General features: G+C 40.2%; 1 long non-coding RNA gene across 1 annotated transcript in view; it reads right to left on the bottom strand.

Moving 5' to 3' along the window:
• Positions 1–17,872, bottom strand: part of LOC123834449 (uncharacterized) — a 193,823-nt gene that overhangs the window by 45,823 nt on the left and 130,128 nt on the right. The window lies entirely within an intron of this gene.

The following is a 17,872-nucleotide window of genomic DNA, read 5'->3' as shown; positions in this document are numbered from 1 at the left end:
TTCAGCCAATGAAATTCCACTTTACACCTGAATACTCTTCTACATTATAAAGCACTCTTACCTATATTAATTCATAACAAAGTTATAAAGACAATAATTAGAAATTAGCTTACTCTTGTGCAAACTTTGCTAAATGAAGGTGATTCTAAAAATATCTGTGCTTTAAAAAAAAAGGTGGGGGAAGAAGGCCAAAGAGGTAATACTGAATCACCCCAACTACCAGTTGGAATTTTTGGACCCAAACAACAGCAATATTTTTAAAAAATTGAAATAAACGTAGAAAAATAGCTTATATTTTTAAATTGTACTTTTTTAAAAATTTTCTTATTTTTCATGCTGGAATCTTTGTAAGTCTGTAATGGAGAAGAGAGGTTTATAAATTCCAATCGCTTCTAATGGCTCAACTTCCTTCAGAGATTTAAACTTTCCTGTTTTTCCTTTTAAGAATAAGCTTTTCTGTTCATGTGGAAGATTATGCTATTATTTATCTGACATTCAAATTGGATAATTTTTTTTAACTTAAAGTGCTACCCACAGAAATTAGCCATGCTGAGCTTGCTGTCTTATTTTCTCTTATAATTCCACATTTATAAAGGTCTATGCTGTTCTCCATAGGTTTTAGGTAATAGTCCCTGTAATGGGTTGAATGGTGACCTCCAGAAAATATATTTCCAAGTCCTCACCCCCTTTCCCCCATGAATGTGACCTTATTTGGATAGAGCCTTTGCAAACATCATCAAGTTGAGCATCTTGTGATGAGATCATCCTGGATTACCCAGCTGGGTCCGAAATCCAATGGCCAGTGTCCTGACAAGAGAGAGAAGAGGACAAGTCCTCATAAAAACAGAGGTAGAGACTGGAGTGATGTATCTACAAGCCAAGGAATGCAGGATTGTCAGCAGCCCCCAGAAGCCGGGAGGGTGGCGATGTCCAGTTCTCCCGCAGAGCCTCCGGCAGGAACCAGCTGATGCCAACATCTTGATTTCAGACTTCACTCTTCTACAATCATGAGAGAAGAAATTTCCGTTGCCTTAATCCAGACAGTTTAGGAGATTATGTTGTGGCAACCTTAGGACACGAATCCACTCCCAACCATGTTATGCGGGATCGCCTCCCGCTCTCCCTCTTTTCTTATTGGCATTTCCCAACAAGTCAGCAGAACTGTCATCTCTGAATTAACACTGTTTAAAATCTCAGTGGCTTCACTTCAGTCTGGCTTCCTTCGAGTTCTGTAGAAACGCGGAGGTGGTTCTATCACGCTGTCGGATGTTAATCACGAGCGTGAATGCATGGTCCTTGCTGCCTTTAGGTGAGCTGGTGTGCTTTACACGGAAATGTCCAGCTCGCCGTTGCACACACAGAGTGAACGGTACGCAGTTGAAGTCAAAACGAGCCTGTGTTGGTGCTGGGCCTGCCAGTCAGCTCGATGAACATATGGGCTATAAACCGCTGTATAGTCTATACTGAGTTCCTTCCTTCCTTTTTTTTTTTTGGCTCCTGTTTTATTTTTCAGGATTGAAAGTTGCCTCCGGAAGCTGCCACAGCCTGAGATCAGTTAATTTTCTTCTGCCTATTAAAATGCAAATTCATATTTCACTGCAATGTGTGATGGATTTGTGTAAACCGTGGGGTTTTCTCCGCTTGATTCTTTACTGGCTTAATTTTAATCTGGACTATCAAAACCCTGCCGGTTCCTTAAAGTTCAGTGAAAGTGCCACTTCTCCTAGTCAGAGTTTCTCCATTTCACTCTTCACTCCCACAGTGAATTTTGTATACTCATGAAATGTGCCCACATTTACTGAATTGCCACCATATTCCGTGAATCACACGAGACTGTCATATGATGACTGAATTTAATCTTCATTGAACACATCTACCGTTAGCTCCTCTCTACAGTTGAGGAGACTGACTCAGCAGAGTTCAGGAACTCTTCTCAGCTCCTTCTATTGGGATGCTGATGCTGCAGAACCAAGTTCAACAAACCGGGCACCCTAAAACGCTCATTTGTGACCCCACTGATTCTTTGGTCAGAAGTCCACACAGCATGACTGGTTATTCTGCTTCGGATCTTACAGGGTTAAACTCAAGGTGTTGACTGGGCTGGGTTCTTTTCTGGAGGCTCCGTGGAAGAAGCTCCCTCCAAACGCATCTTGGTTGTTGGCCATTATAGGACTGAGGTTCCCATTTCCCTGACAACGGCCCCCTCCATCTCCAAGGCAGAAACAGCACAATGAATACCCATTGTTCTTTCAATCTCTGTGACTTCCTTTCCTGCTTCTGCTTTTAAGGGCTCCTATGAGTACTTTGGTTCCTCCTGGATAATCCAGAATAATCTCCCAGTTTTAAGGTCAGCTGATTAGTAATCCTAATCCACATCTCAAAGTCCCTTATCCAAGTAAGATAACATATTCACAGGTTAATCCACACCCCATGGGAAACAACTTTATCAACTACAGTGCAAGCTTTCTATGCAGTCCCTTTAGCTTTTAGTCTTACAGATTCTGCTCATTTCCAGAGTGACATAGATCAGCGCCTTTGCCTTCATCCCTTTTAATGCAATTATTTCATTCATTTGTAATATATTTAGATTCTCTGGTCCCATCTGCTTTTCTTAATCTAAACTTCCAAATGATTTTTTTTTTAATTTGCATACACCAAAGCTCATTCTTTGTCCTGTAAAATTCTACAGATTTTGGCAAATGCATAATGTTATGTATGCACCATTACAGTATTATACAGAATAGTTTTTGTTGCCTTAAAATCCCTGTACTTCATTCATTCATTCCTCCCCCCCCCACTCATGTAGATATTATGTACCTTTAATTTTACATGATGAAAGTGGCACTTTCTCTCTGTGGTCTTTCTCCAGATAAGCCATAATCCCAGGTTTATCAGGATAAAAATGTCAGAAAAACCCCAGTAGAGGACTGTCATCCTACAACATATCTGAGCAATACTCAAAATTGTCAAGGTCATCAAAAATAAGGCAAGTTTCAGAAACTGCCAGAGTCGGAAAGAACCAAAGAAAACATAACAACTAAATCTAGTGTATCCTAGAGCAGAAAAAAAGGACATTAGAGACAAATGAAGAAAATATGAATAAGGTATGGATTTTAATAAATAATGATGTATCAATATTGGTTCATCAATTATAACAAATGTACTATAACTAATGTAAAATGTTAGTATTAGGGGAAAGTGGGTGTTGGATAAATGGGAATCCTCTAATCTCTTTTTAATTTTTCTGTGAATCTAAAACTGTTGTTCAAAATGAAAGCCTATTAAAGATTAAAATTAGATGCTGAAAATCCCTTTAAGTTCTTAAATGGTCCCAATTACTTGCAGGATAAAATCAAAACTCCATCCTTAGCACCGAATACCAGCTCTCTTTTTCTCCTCTTTCCAACTCACACTCCATTTCATGCTTGTGGGGGTTTCTCATGGCTCCTCAGACAATCACAGCAAACCATCGTGTCCTTCCACAGTTCCTCACCTTTGGACATTCCATTACTCCAGATCTTTCTGGATGAATGGCTCATCTTTAAAGATTCAACTTAGTTGTCCCCTCCTCAGAGAAGTCTTCCCAGGCCTTTCCAAAATAAATTGATTGGGAGCCTCTTTTCCATGCAATATGGTTACCAGTGAGTAAGTGTAGTTTAGTTTATTGCCTTGCTACTCACTACTCAGTGTGGTCCATGGACCGAGAGCAAAGGCATCACCTGGAGCTTGTTAGAAAGGCAGACCCTGGGGCCCCTGGGTGGTTAAGTATTTGACTTTTGATTTCGGTTCAGGTCATGACCTCAGGGTCGTGGGATGGAGCACCACATCAGGCTCTATGCTGAGCATGGAATCTCTCTCTCTCTGCGCCTCCCCCCACGCTCACACTCGTGCTCTGTCTCTCAAATAAATAAATCTTAAAAAAAAAAAAAAAAGAAATGCAAACCCTCAACTCACCCAAACCTACAGAATCAGAATCTGCATTTTAACAAAATCTCCAGTTGATTTATAGCCATATTACATTTGGAAATGTTTAAGCACTAGGATTTAGTTCTCCCCAAGCCCTTACCATGTAGTTCTCTGATATTTTTTAATTGTCTATGTCCTCTCCAATTTATGAAGTCACTGAGGACAAGGGCCATGTTTCATTTACTTCTTTTCTTTATCTGCAATATTTTCATGGTATCTGGGACATTCATGGAAATAGGACTGAATGGACTTATGAAATGAAAAGCTGTACTGGAACCTTATATAAATTTTATAGGTTAATACCTAACACTCCATTTTCCTTGCCAAAATGTAGGAATAACTGAGGTGCAAGCAATGGTCAGGCAGATGATGTATAAAACGTCCCATTTATTGCTGATAAAGCTGATTTGGGAGAGCATGACTTTGCTGTAGAGCTAAGCAGCTTCTTTACACTTTGCCCAGAAAGCATAAAGCTTATCCAGGCTTCCCTCTGGGGAGTGGGAATCTGCTCTCGTAAGACTTAAGTCATGGAGGGTGAACAGACCTGTATAGCGCTTTCTCTAGGTAGAGTCCAAAGAGAGTGGATACAGAGGTGCCCTGTCAACTTGCTCAGGGTCCTCTCCAAATCTTTGGCAGCCCTGTTCCTCCCTCCTGTGATGCATGGATTGTAGGGTACTCTGATGAAATGGTAGGTATCCCCCCCCACAGCAGGAAATTCAGGGGAAAAAAGGAACAAATAGGAACTAAGGGAGAAGAGAGAAATACAATAGTTGAGCTATGATCTTGAAGAACTAAAGTCTCAGGTGAAGATTAGATGACTGACATTATGATTAGATACTGAAGAGGGCTTGACGGGGCTGAATTTTGCCTACTTTACGATGAGACCCTTGCACCTGCCCTACTGACCCAAACTTGATCTGAACTGCCTCCCATGGTTTCCAGGTGAGCCAGGCATGGTGGAAAATGCCCAGCTCAGCCTACAGCCCCAGTTGGGACACACCAAACTGCAGGGTATGAGGACTGTCACTGTTTCCTCCTTTCAGGCAGGCTCACTTTCCATCACCTCTGCCTCTATTGACCAGGAAATTACATAAAATGAAATATAATGGCATCTTTAATCCACTTAATAAGGATGAACTCTAAGAAACCAGTAGTAATAAGCGGCATTTTGAGGGGACCAGGAACATGAAAAGACCCATCCTTTCACGTAGGTGAACACAAAACTACGAAGGCTCAAATCCACATCATTTGAAGTATTACTTATTCTTTGCCTCTTCTGTACCATCGAATGCACAAAATTTGTTTTCCTCCAAACCCTAAATGTTATAGTATAATTTGTATTATTAATATAATACATAGAACATAATAACAACTCATAATAACTCATACAATAATCTCATGCATTTATAATCCTTCATCAGGCAGAATACCCCTTTCTATAAGTCTCTTGAAAATCCATTTAACACATATGATTTAAGACCCATATGTATATTATCCTAAGAAATCAAGGTGATGATTCTCACTGGTTACATGCATTAAAAACACACACACACACACAGTATAGTTTATGAACAGCCACAATTTTGGGAGGTTTGATTGTTGATATAAGAATGCAGGGGGAGCAGAGCCCTTTAAACAGAAGCCCAGCAAACCATCTAATGCTCAGGCAAGCATCCGGGGGTGGTTTCCCCTGGTTCTTTAAGATATAGGATGTAAATGCTTAACATCCATGACCATATGCCTTTGGCTACTGCCTGTGACAGACATTACTAATTGATCACAGTAATCTTCTGCCTCCACCTAGATGTAGCCTACTCAACCCAGAGCTCAGGGCAGCCTGAATTAAATGATTGGAGTCTGTGTACCAAATGCAAACTGCCTGATATCCCAGAGCTGGACCCTTCCTCTCTCACCCCTCCTGCCTGCAAACACAGCTGTGTGCATTTGCCTCAGCAGACTATTGTCACTGCGATCCTTCCAGGTGTCAACTCAAGGTCTGTGTTCTTCACTGTCGTGTTGCCAGCATCCAGCCAAGTGGGTGCACATTTTGTTATAAGAATGGAAAGAGAGGGGAATGGGGGGCACCAAAAACTGAAATGGTGATTAGGGGAGAAGAGCAGGTGTGGGCACAGCCCAGAAGAAGTTCAAGTTTGGACTGGGTCCGAGGTATTGGCCCATCATCCCCCTCCATCCTCACCCACTGCCGCCTGCACCCCGAAGGACAGAGGCTTTGTGGAGTTCACAACAGGCTCCGCAGCTCATGACTCATGCACAGTTTTCTGCTGAACAGAGCGTGAATTCACGGGGGACACCCAAAATCCACCTCGTGTGGGGGGTTGGAGAGCAAAGGAGGTCCAGGGCAGCACCAGGGATGTGAGAGGCATCAAAGTAAAGTTCACAGGTAAAGCTACAGGTGAGGTAGGAAATAACCTAGTAATATTTATTCCTCCTGGTGAAAGCACCGTAAAGCAGTGTTATTATTCAAACAGCCAAAGGTGAGACTTGAAAAAAAGTGGACTCTTGCTCTTTGAAATGGATTAATTGGTCACATAATACAATGCTGCAGAAGCATAGAAAACATCCCATCTAGACTAAAATATGTCAAGGGAAAACACTTCTGGAGAGCTATAGATACAAAAATTTATGTTTATACATACTGTATTTATAATATAGTTATATATCTGTAGTATTTATTATAATATCACATTATATTATATTGTAGTATATCATAAATATATTTATAAAAATAAAATTGGACACAACATCCTTTGGATATCAGATACCTTGGAACCACCAGCCCAGGGTGATTATTTACATATTTAATAATTGTGTCAAAGTCTACTCAGATTAGTGATGTTGTTACATATTAATGGCAGATCTTGAGGACTTTGTGTAGTGCCTGTGGAAACTACCCAGCCAGAGCTGATGGCTGTTGATAAAATGACATATTCCAGAAAATTCACACTCCACAGTGCCAAAGAAGAAATATAGTTATTTCTAAAAATTATTTTTACAAAAAGCATAGTGCATTGTGTTATATACACAATTAAATATTGTTAAGTAATGTGAGCAAATTCTTAAGGCAGATAAAACCATTTTTAAACTACAATTGAAGGGGGCACCTGGGTGGCTCAGTCAGTTAAGCATCTGCCTTTGGCTCAGGTCATGATCCCACGGTCCTGGGATCAAGCCCCACATCGGGCTCCCTGCTCAGCGGGGAGTCTGCTTCTCCCTCTGCCTCTGCCAGCCCCCACTCCCACTTGTGCTCTCTCTCTCTCTCTCAAATAAAATCTTAAAAAAATGACAATTGAATAAATCTATTTTATAAGCTCTTCAATACCTAGATTTATTTATCAGCACCTCAAAAACAAATAACTGTCCTGAATACCAGTGTGTGGTCAACATGACAAAGCTGTTGCCTCTGGGAAAATCTCACTTTGAAAAATATATTATTCTTGAGAAAGGAAGAAAAAATGTTGATCTAGCTGTAAGGATGTTATCCCTGGGCATTTCCCAGAGCCTCCGTCTCCAGATGGGAGGTCTGGCCCATGGAGAGCTCTTTCCTAGTGGCCATTAATTCCGAGAAATTCCTTTGGACTTTGTCATGTAATTAATCATACACAAGGCCTGTAATCTGATGTTCCTTGTAGCTTTATTTACCAGAAAGAGAGAGAGAGAGAAGAAAAGAGAAGAAAATTGAGGGGGGGAAAATAAATCAAAAGAAATAAATCATAGGAGGAAATGGGCAATTACATTATACCAATGTGTTAGAAAATACATGCCTGCTAAAATTTGCCTTTCAAAAACTTAATATTATTGAAAAATTCTCTCAATGAAATGTTAACTTTTTAAATTAAAATTTATTTTTATTGAGCTATTATTGACATATAGCATTAGATAAATTTAAAGTGTACAACAAGGGCGCCTGGGTGGCTCAGTCATTAAGCGTCTGCCTTCGGCTCAGGTCATGATCCCAGGGTCCTGGGATCGAGTCCCACATCGGCCTCCCTGCTCGACAGGAAGCCTGCTTACCCCTCTCCCACTCCCCCTGCTTGTGTTCCTGCTCTCACTATCTCTCTCTCTGTCAAATAAATAAATAAAATCTTAAAAAAAAAAATAAAGTGTACAATGAGTGGATTTGATACGTTTATATATTGTAATATAATTGCCAATGCGCTGTTAAATAACATCTCTATCATGGCATAAAATGGTGTTGTTTTTTTTTTGTGAGGGAAACAATTAAGATCTAGTCTCTTAGCAACTTTGAAGTTTATAATACAGAATTGTAATCACTATGCTGTGCATTAGATCTTTAGAACTTAATTATCTACAAGTTAAATTGTCAACATTTTAAAAGTTGAATTTAAAGTGGAACACATCAAATAATTCCAATTTTATTTTAAAATATTGAGTACTATAAATATTAATCTAAATATTAATAATAATTATATCTAGGTAACAATACTTATGGATTATCTTTATTTCCTTCTATGTGTTTTCCTGTATTTGTTATTATACTATATTGCCCTTCAAGTTAACATGTATTACTTTAAAAGTAAAATATCAATTGTTATGTTTACAAAATATCTGGTTACATTTTGCATGAGTTTTAAACGCATGAAAAATATTCCATTAAAATTAATAATTGTGATTATTTTGATAGATGACAGAAAGATAGCTTGAATTATTAGTACATATTTCAACTATATGTTCTAATATATGATACGTTCTAATTAAGAGTCATTAACATATGATATATTTTATTTATTTATTTTTTTTTTAAAGATTTTATTTATTTATTTGAGACAGAATGAGATACAGAGAGCATGAGAGGGAGGAGGATCAGAGGGAGAAGCAGACTCCCTGCCGAGCAGGGAGCCCGATGCGGGACTCGATCCCGGGACTCCAGGATCATGACCTGAGCCGAAGGCAGTCGCTTAACCAACTGAGCCACCCAGGCGCCCAACATATGATATATTTTAAATAGGAACCACAGAACAAATGGAATTTGATTTGGTATGCCTATTTACAGAGTGTAGCATACCCAATGAACTCTCTGAAGCTAACACATTACGATGACAGTACATCCCTAAAAATGAGCCTTAAAAACATAAATATCCACCGGTTCCCCAAAATTCTCTCCATGATTTTATTCCTTATACTAAATTATTGCCAGATGAAATAAGAGCCACCAGTGAAAAGGGAAACGCGATGCTTTCACCCGACTTGGGAAATGTTTTTGACTTTTAGGTCATGCTGGTGTCTACAGTACAATTTTGTCTTGTGATCCTCCTGTGAGTGAACCAGCCCCACGGGCAGCCCCATGGTTGACAAGCCTGATTGGTGGTCATGGTGAACAGAAGGGCCAGGCAAAGCACACTGTGTGCTCTGATGAAGATTGAAGGATCCCACCATGGACCTTCTCTTTTTACTCTCTGTTGTTCTACTCCTTCTGGCCACCAAAGAGTCAAAGGCACCTGCCCCTTATTCCTTGGGGAATCTTCAAGGGCCATGCACAGAACAGGACAGAGATGCTCATCTACTGACAATAAATTTTCCGGTGTCACCAGCTTTATCCGTGTACTTTCTCTCAAGCTTCCAGAAGGCAGAGATTGTGTCCTACCCTTGTTAACAGCCCTCTGCAGTTCCTGCAGGGATGTCCTGCCTACAGTAGATCTTTAATTAGTATTTGTTTTGTGTAACTCTAATTGAATGGGGCGGATAATGAATAGAAGGTGGGAGTCCTTCTATCAGTAGGAATCCATGGTAACTTCATAGGCTGCCTACGGCATTTGGTGCTACACATGCCAAGGGCCAATCCAAGAAGAGGAGCTACAAGAAAATCCCTGGAGTCATTGACTTAGGAGGATGGACTCTTGCATAGAGGAAAAAAATAACCGAAGACTTTAAGGTGACAAATTAGGTATTGTTCCTTGCCTAGGAGATTTGAGTACCAGAAACCTCGGAATAAAGACATCATTTTTGATTCGATGCTGAGATGACTATGTTAAGTTATATTAATTAGCTAGCCATACAAATCTAGGAACCCATTAAACCACTGATGGAGTGATCTTTATTAAGCTTCAAAATTCTTGCCATGGACAGAGAGCTGATTGATCACTTGGGCAGGTTAAATGAAGTCCCATATGGTTATAGGAAAATATGTTTGTTTTTTCAGAAACAGAGGAATTCTTGAAGTCTACTGAATATGAGAATCACTTGTTGGGCTTATTAAAATAAATAGAGATTCCCAGTTATCCCTCAGAGATTCTAATTAAGTAGATCTGGGACAAGTTCAGGATTTGCATTTTTGACAAGTACCATAGGTGAGTTAGATGCAGGTGTTTCCAATGTGTGCTGAGAAATGCAGACAGAGAAAAGACAGACAGACCTTTGTGTCAAGTAGATGCCCAACCTCCCCACACTCCTGCAAGCAAGGGTGAGTCCCCTAGGTTCTGGATGGCTTCGCATCCACATCTTTATGATGGGGAAAACATCAACGGCTATGGAATTTGGGAATGTAAAGACCCTTGCCCAGTGGATGCGCCATGGATCATCATCCCCTCCAGTTCCAGAAGCCTACTTGCATCACCACTTTGTAAAGACCATGGTTGTAGCAAGGCAAAGCAGGGCAAGAATGGAGAAGTTGGCATGTTAGCAAAGTTAGCAGCTTTATGCTTGTGGACTGGATGCTTTGGTATTGGACACAAATGGTTTGAACTGGGCACTGGGAGAAATGCTCAGCAAAGATGGTGCTGATCATCAGTGCCTCAGCACCATCTGCACTTGCTAATCCAGGGCATTTAGAACAACGACAGTCAAGGGAACTCGTACGAAACAAACAAAAACACCCTCCTCACTACCCAGCCTAGGGTGTGTCTGAATTCAGATCTTTCAAACCCAGGCCAAATCCCTTCCCTCTAACACCATGGCTCACTATTTACAGAAGGGTGTGTGACACAGACAGATAACCCAGTCCTGGGGGCGGGGGCTCATGTACTGCAATGGGTTGAATGATGGCCCCCCAGAAAGTAAAGTCCATGTCCTAATCTCTGGTGCCAGGGAGTGTGACCTTGTGTGGAAAAAGGTCTTTGCAGATGTAATTAGGTTAAGGATCTCAAGACGAGATCATCCTGGAATATGCTGGTGGCTCCCAGATCCAATCACAAGTGTCGGTATAAGAGACAAGCAAAAGCAGACAGATACGCAGGGAGCAGAGGAGAAAGGCCATGTGTGGATGGAGGCAGAGCTGGGAGTGACGCAGCCACAGCCAAGGAACACCTGGAGCCACCAGAACCCGGAAGAGGCAGGAAGGATCCTCCACTGGAGACTTTGGAGGGAGCTCGGCCCTACTGACACCTTGCATTCAGACTTCTGGTCTGCGGCGCTGTGAGAGCATAAATGTCTGTCACTGTAAGCCACCCCAGTGTGGGTCCAGCAGCCACGGGACACTAACATGTGCACGTGGACTGAATGAGGCTTGCCTGTGCCACTCACCCTAACTGTAGAACGCTTGCTGCCTCCAAGCTTCTTGGAAGATTCCAGAGGGGTGAGACATGTGCCTTCAGTTTGTATTGTAGGACAAGGGTGATTATACCAGGAGAAATGGAATGCAACACTGGCGTGATTTCTGAGGAGGTGCAGTGAAAACAGGTGCTGGAGCTGACTGGGAGGCGCCAGCATTCGGGTGAAGGAACAGGTAGGACAGGTGGAATGATGACATGCTTATTACTTGGTGAAACAAAATGGGATATTTAGTGCTTTATTTGAGTCTTAGTTTCTGATTCAATGAATAAGAACTTACTCAGTTTAAAATGTTAAAAAAGTTCCTGTAGAGTTTCTATCTCTTCATCATGAAGCTGAGAACTAGGTCTCAGCAGATCAGATGATAATTCCCAGGGGGATAAAACAAAGATGAGGTGCAGCCTCCCTCCAGCCCCACCCTGGACTCGAATCACTCTGTGATACCTTGCAAGAGGCTGTCTACGTCCCCTCCTCTCTTCATTGTTTGGAGCCAGTGGAGTTCCCTTCTCAGCAAGTCAGGGCTCTGTCCTCGTCTATTCTCTTGACCCCCATGAAGAGGGACAGTGGCCTTGGCTCTGGGCTGTATCCTTGTGTGGCTTCTTAGTTTACATGTCATACTAATCCCAGCTCCAGTGATTACCAATGCTTGTGTTCCTTCTTGGGTTGGTGTCAAAGAGCATCCACACCCTCAGTGCTTGTCAGAGCACCCCTGGAACCTGCTGCCAGCCAACGGTGAACAACAGGTCAATTCAGAGGCAAAATGCTTACACAGGATTGCCTGAGAGTTCACAACACCACCCTTCCCCCAGATTGGTGGTTCTTAAAAATTGGGGTCGTCTACTGATGAAGTTATGGATTTTATTTTTTTTAATTTTAATTTTTATTTAAAAAATGTTTTTTAAGATCTATGTATTTATTTTAGAGAAAGAGCACGAGCAGGGGAAGGCAGAGAGAGAAAATACCCAAACAGACTCCCACTGAGTGAAGAGCCAGACACAGAGTTCAATCCCATGGCCCATGAGATCAGGACCTGAGCCAGACACTCAACCAACCGAGCCTACCCAGGCACCCCAAAGTTATGGATTTTCAATAACTCACATTTTTGCATATTAAGTTTTTATTCTTACATTAAGCCAGACCATTAAAGATCCTGGTCACATAATTTAGTTACCTGTTAAGATGCTCACACCAAACTCTCTGAGGCTTTATGCTATCTACTTCCAGTAAGGAATCCTGAAAAAAAAGTGCCCTGCAGTTTCTCGCTGAATTTGTAGTCAAACTATTGTGGATCCAATAGTTCCTGATATCAAAGGGCCTGGTCTTCATGAAACAGTGAGAAAACTTTCTCTTAGGTCTGCATACCAAAAAAGAGCTATGTCTCCCTTGAATAAGTGTTCATGTTGTACGGATGCCAAGAATTACATGACAAAACGTGTTCTCCTTCCTGAGTGTCATGGAACTGGCTTTGCAGCTCACCTCTGGGGAGAAGCCTCATCTTGGCTTCCTCTTATTTTTTTCTTTCATCCTGATTTTCTCACTTACTTTTCAAAACTTACTTACTAAGAAAGAGGTTCACTGAGGACTTGTGAGACCCACAATAAAGGAGGATTCATTTCTCTTGTCTGTAGGGACTTCTCTTATTGAATTCAGAAGCTCTTTCTCTTCCCCTGCTTCTTCATACTGTTCTCCTCCGCCTCACTGCTCCCCACCCAACTCCTTCCACAGGAAAAGCTTTCAAAGACTATTCCTCATCGGTGGATGCACCTCTGGAAATGAGCAAAGCACTCACAAAGGTTTAGTGACACAGAGATGGCTGTCTGCCCTCAGCTACCAAATGAAAAATAAACATAGATAAATATGAGATAAATAAATTATACAGCAACTAGTTAAAACATTTGGCTTTTTACAGGCATTTTTAAAAGCTTCCTCAAAACTTTTTTTTTTTTTTAATAGAGAGCCACCATAAAGAAGCAAGTACATTTCTTATAGTTCTTCTTTATCTATATTTCTTGCCGAATTATAGCATGACCTCTGGTATGATGCTTTCTGTTCCCACACCGAGCGTGCTAACGACATTGCCTGTTTAAAAATGTTTTATTACACAGCCAGCAGTTAACCAGTGCATGGGTCCATTTAAAGACTGGTTTGTATATGGTGTCAGCCATTATAGAGCAGTGTAAATAACATGGCCAGGTGTTATGCTCAACAACGCTTTGGGATGTAATACATTTCACTAGAATTAGACTCACTAATATAACTCAGTAACCCTCACCTCCAAGAATCAACCATAGTTTATCTTCAAAGAAATTACTAGCTTTTTATTTTTTCCTCTGAGAGGCATCCAATTTTAACAAAGCTATTCCGGGTCTAGTGTTACTGCGCAAGGGAAACGGCTTCTTAGTAATTCATGAGGGAAGAGTTAGAACTAATTAGGTTCCTTGGCCAAAACTGAGACACAGATGAATCACAAAATTGACCCTTTTAAGTGTAGCATCTAAGATATGTTTGCAGCTGTTGACAACAAGAAAGCCGATGATAAATTATAACAATTGGAGAAAACAAAATCAAACAAGTTTTTAGTTCATAAAAATATGGAGGACATTAAGATGAGATCAAAGGAAATTTCAGTAGTTGCAAATCAAACAAGAGAACACAAAGCAACTTCTTGTCTTTAGCTTAAGGGCAACAAACCAGGGCCTTGGAAGCATTTGTTTCCCCAAAATAAAGGTAACACGAGTCTGTGTTACCCTACGTATCAAACAAGGGTTTTCTTAATTTTGGCTTCCAACAGGTTGGTGTCCCAATAGGTGTCAGCTTCTGTGTGAAGTGTATTGCTGCCTCTTGCCTCCCATGAATCAGTAAAAAGAAAATGTTAAAAGGTCCATATCTTTCTAATGGGTTTCTATTGTTTGATCTTAATTTTCAATCTCTCTTATTATTTCAATTTAAATCCAGTTTTGTAGGTCATGATGTTTGGTAAGAAAGTCCTGCCAGCTACAATATAAGCATCGAAGAGGATGGTACGTGAAAACTGACTTGAAAATTGGTAAAGGAGCAGCTGGGTGGCTCAGTCGTTAAGTGTCTGCCTTCGGCTCAGGTCATGATCCCAGGGTCCTGGGGTCGAGCCCCGCATCGGGCTCCTGGTCCGCGGGAGGCCTGCTTCTCCCTCTCCCACTCCCCCTGCTTGTGTTCCCTCTCTCTCTCTGTGTCTCTCTCTGTCAAATAAATAAATAAAATATTTTTAAAAAAGAAATTAGTAAAACAATTATTCCTTAACTCTTTCTCATATATTGATTACTTAGGCTAATACCCCATGGGAATCATTCCAGGAATTTTCCCTCTTTTCCCTCACTTTTCTCTAGAATTCACTGATTTGTCAATGTTTCATCATTTTATTTCTCTTTTTCACCATTCAGGGCCCTTTCCCAATGCCATGACATTGTTCAGAGTTTGATTCTTGAGCTCTAGAAGTAGACTAAGTACCACATAAAATCCTTTCTAGTTCCAGGGCATGGTTAGTAGTGTTGATTATGGAGTTAAGCTGGTTCAGTGAATTCCCAGCACCTCCCCCCCTCCACCTGCTGTGTGACTTAGTGGGACCACTTTGGTAATTCATACCTAAGGACTTAGTGTGGGAAAGCTCCCAACAAGATGACAGTCTTCTCCTGTTGCCATTATTACTATAACCAGTAGTAACATTATTATTTTTGTTGCTTCAGTTGTCATCTTGCCACAGCCCTGAGAAAGCCTCATACCCTTCTTAATAAAACAACTATGAAGAAACAGGGAACACGGAAGCCCATGAACTAGATCCAGGTCTGACAGAGTTGCACTTCTGTTTCTGGCATTGGGAAGAGGTCTGCAGCAACTTCAAGGCAGATGCAACTGGGCTGAAATGCATTCAAGCTTAAGGAAAATTTGGGAGACATTTCATGTTCTCTACAGAATGAACCAAGGGGGACTGGGGCAAGATTGGCCTAGATGCTAGGTATTAAAGCTCTGAAGGTTGACAAAACCTCCCTCTGAAAATCTACAAAGCTGCATGGGTGTAACCAAGGGGATGGAGAATAAGGCCATCTGGTGTTCAGAGACTCAAAGTGAGGGAATTGGCAGGGCTCCATGATCACCGGAAGCAAGACGCTCACATTCAACAGAGCCTGTGAGAAATCCCTCAGGATGAGCAGGGGGAACAAGATCTTGAAGATGCAGGAGGGGACATACCTCAGTCAAATATTTACCACAGCCACTGAAGCATGGTTCAGGAAATGGAGTGTGAGGCAGGCAAAACAGGGAAGAAGCTAGAAGACATCCCTTCTGAGGAACAACAAAGAAAGAATTGTGACAAGAAAGGTTTTGGGGAAAGAACACTGGATGAAATGAAGACAGGTTATATGGAAAAAAAATTTAAGTAAGGTAAATTAAAACACACACTAGAGAAAGTAATAAGACACATTAACAGGATGGAAAAATAAAGTAATTTTATGGTGGATGAACTTAAGTGGGCTACTGGCAGTGCAAAAGAAAACATATGCAAGGGGTGCCTGGGTGGCTCAGTTGGTTAGGTTAAGCAACTGACTCTTGATTTTGGCTCAGGTCTTGATCTCAGGATTGTGGGATCCAGCACTGTGTCAGACTCCTTGCCCAGTGGGGAGTTTGCTTGAGATCTCTCCCTCTCCCTCTGCCCCTTCCCCTCACTTGCATGCTCTCTCTCTCAAATAAATAAATAAATCTTATAAAAAATATATAGGATTGAAAATAATAATTTAATGACAATAATATGTTTTGAAATTCTCAGAATGTATTACTAAAAGCAGGAAGAGAATAAAACATTTGCATTTTTCCTCTATTACCTAGTGGAGTCAGGGCTAAGGAGAGATTTTAGTATTACTTTTGAAAATAAAACTTTTCCAAACACTTCAAAATTATAAAATATTCTACATAACTTTGGTTAAAAATAAAATCAAAATTATAAGCTACAAATATAATAACAAAATGAGAATAGAACATATAAAACAACAAAGCATATAGCCACGTATGTAATCAGAGGAAAATTCGCAGCTTTAAATGCTTTCATTATGAATGAGATAAAACAAAGGTAAGTGAACTAAGTCATTAACTAAAGAAGCTCAAAAAGAGTGATAACCAGAAAAAGAAGGAGACGAAGACCAAGGAGGGAAAGATGGTAGGAAAGAGGAGGGAAGAAAAATGATTGCAATGGAAATATTTGAACTCATACTAAATCTAAAAGTTGCCTTAAAAAAAAAAGACACCTCTTGAAAAAAAATAAATAAATACTATCAAGAAAGTAAAAAAGAGGAAATAGTCCCACAAGACACAGAAGATTTTCTTCAAGTTAAAATAATACTAGACTTTGATGGAAGAAATTGAAGAAGACACAAACAAATGGAAAGATATCCAGTGTTCATGGAGTGGAAGAATGACTATTGTTAAAATGTCTGTACTACCCAAAGCAATCTATAGATTCAATCCCTATCAAAATTCCAATGGCATTTTTTATAGAAGTGGGAAAAAATCCTAAAATTCATATGGAACCACAAAAGATCCTGTTATCTTGAGAAAAAAGAACAAATCTGGAGGTATCATTTCCTAATTTCAAGCTACACTTCAAAACTGTAGTAATCATAACAGTTTGGTCCTGGCATAAAAATGTAGACCAATGGAAGGGAATTGAGAACCCAGAAATGAACCTCTGCATAGGGTCAATTATTATTTGTGAAGGGGGTCAAGAATACTCAATGGGGAAAGGATATTCTCTTCAATAAATGGTGCTGGAAAAAATGGATAACCACATGCAGAAGAATGAAATTGAACCCCTACCTTACCCCACCCACAAAAATTAATTCAAAATAGATTAAAGACATATATAGAAGATCTGAAACTGTGAAACTCCTAGAAGCCAATATAGGAAAAAAGATTCTTGACATTGGTTTTGGCAATGATATTTTGGATGTAACACCAAAAGCACAAGTAATAAAAGCAAAAACAAGCAAGTGTGACTATATCAAACTAAAAATTTTCTGCACAGAAAAAGAAACAATCAACAAAATGAAGAGGCAACCTATAGAATGAGAGAAAATATTTGCAAATCGTATATCTGATAAGGAGCTAATATGTAAAATATATAAAGAACTCATACAATTCAATGGCAAAAAGGAACACAATTTAAAAATAATTTAAAAATGGGCACTGGAACTGAATAGACATTTTTTTCAAAGGAGACATACAAATGGCCAACAGGTACATGAAATGTGCTCAACATCACTAATCATCAGGGAGATGTAAGTCAAAACTGCAATGAAACATCACCTCATACCTGTTAGAATGGCTATTATCAAAAAGACAAGAGATAACAGATGTTGGC

The sequence above is a fragment of the Mirounga angustirostris genome, unplaced genomic scaffold (assembly GCF_029215605.1).
Source record: "Mirounga angustirostris isolate CCGP_5_RB_7025 unplaced genomic scaffold, mMirAng1.0.hap1 SCAF_7, whole genome shotgun sequence".
Classification (NCBI taxonomy): domain Eukaryota; kingdom Metazoa; phylum Chordata; class Mammalia; order Carnivora; family Phocidae; genus Mirounga; species Mirounga angustirostris.
The sequence above is the reverse complement of the archived record's forward strand: the minus strand, read 5'-3'. Positions and strand labels throughout refer to the sequence as shown.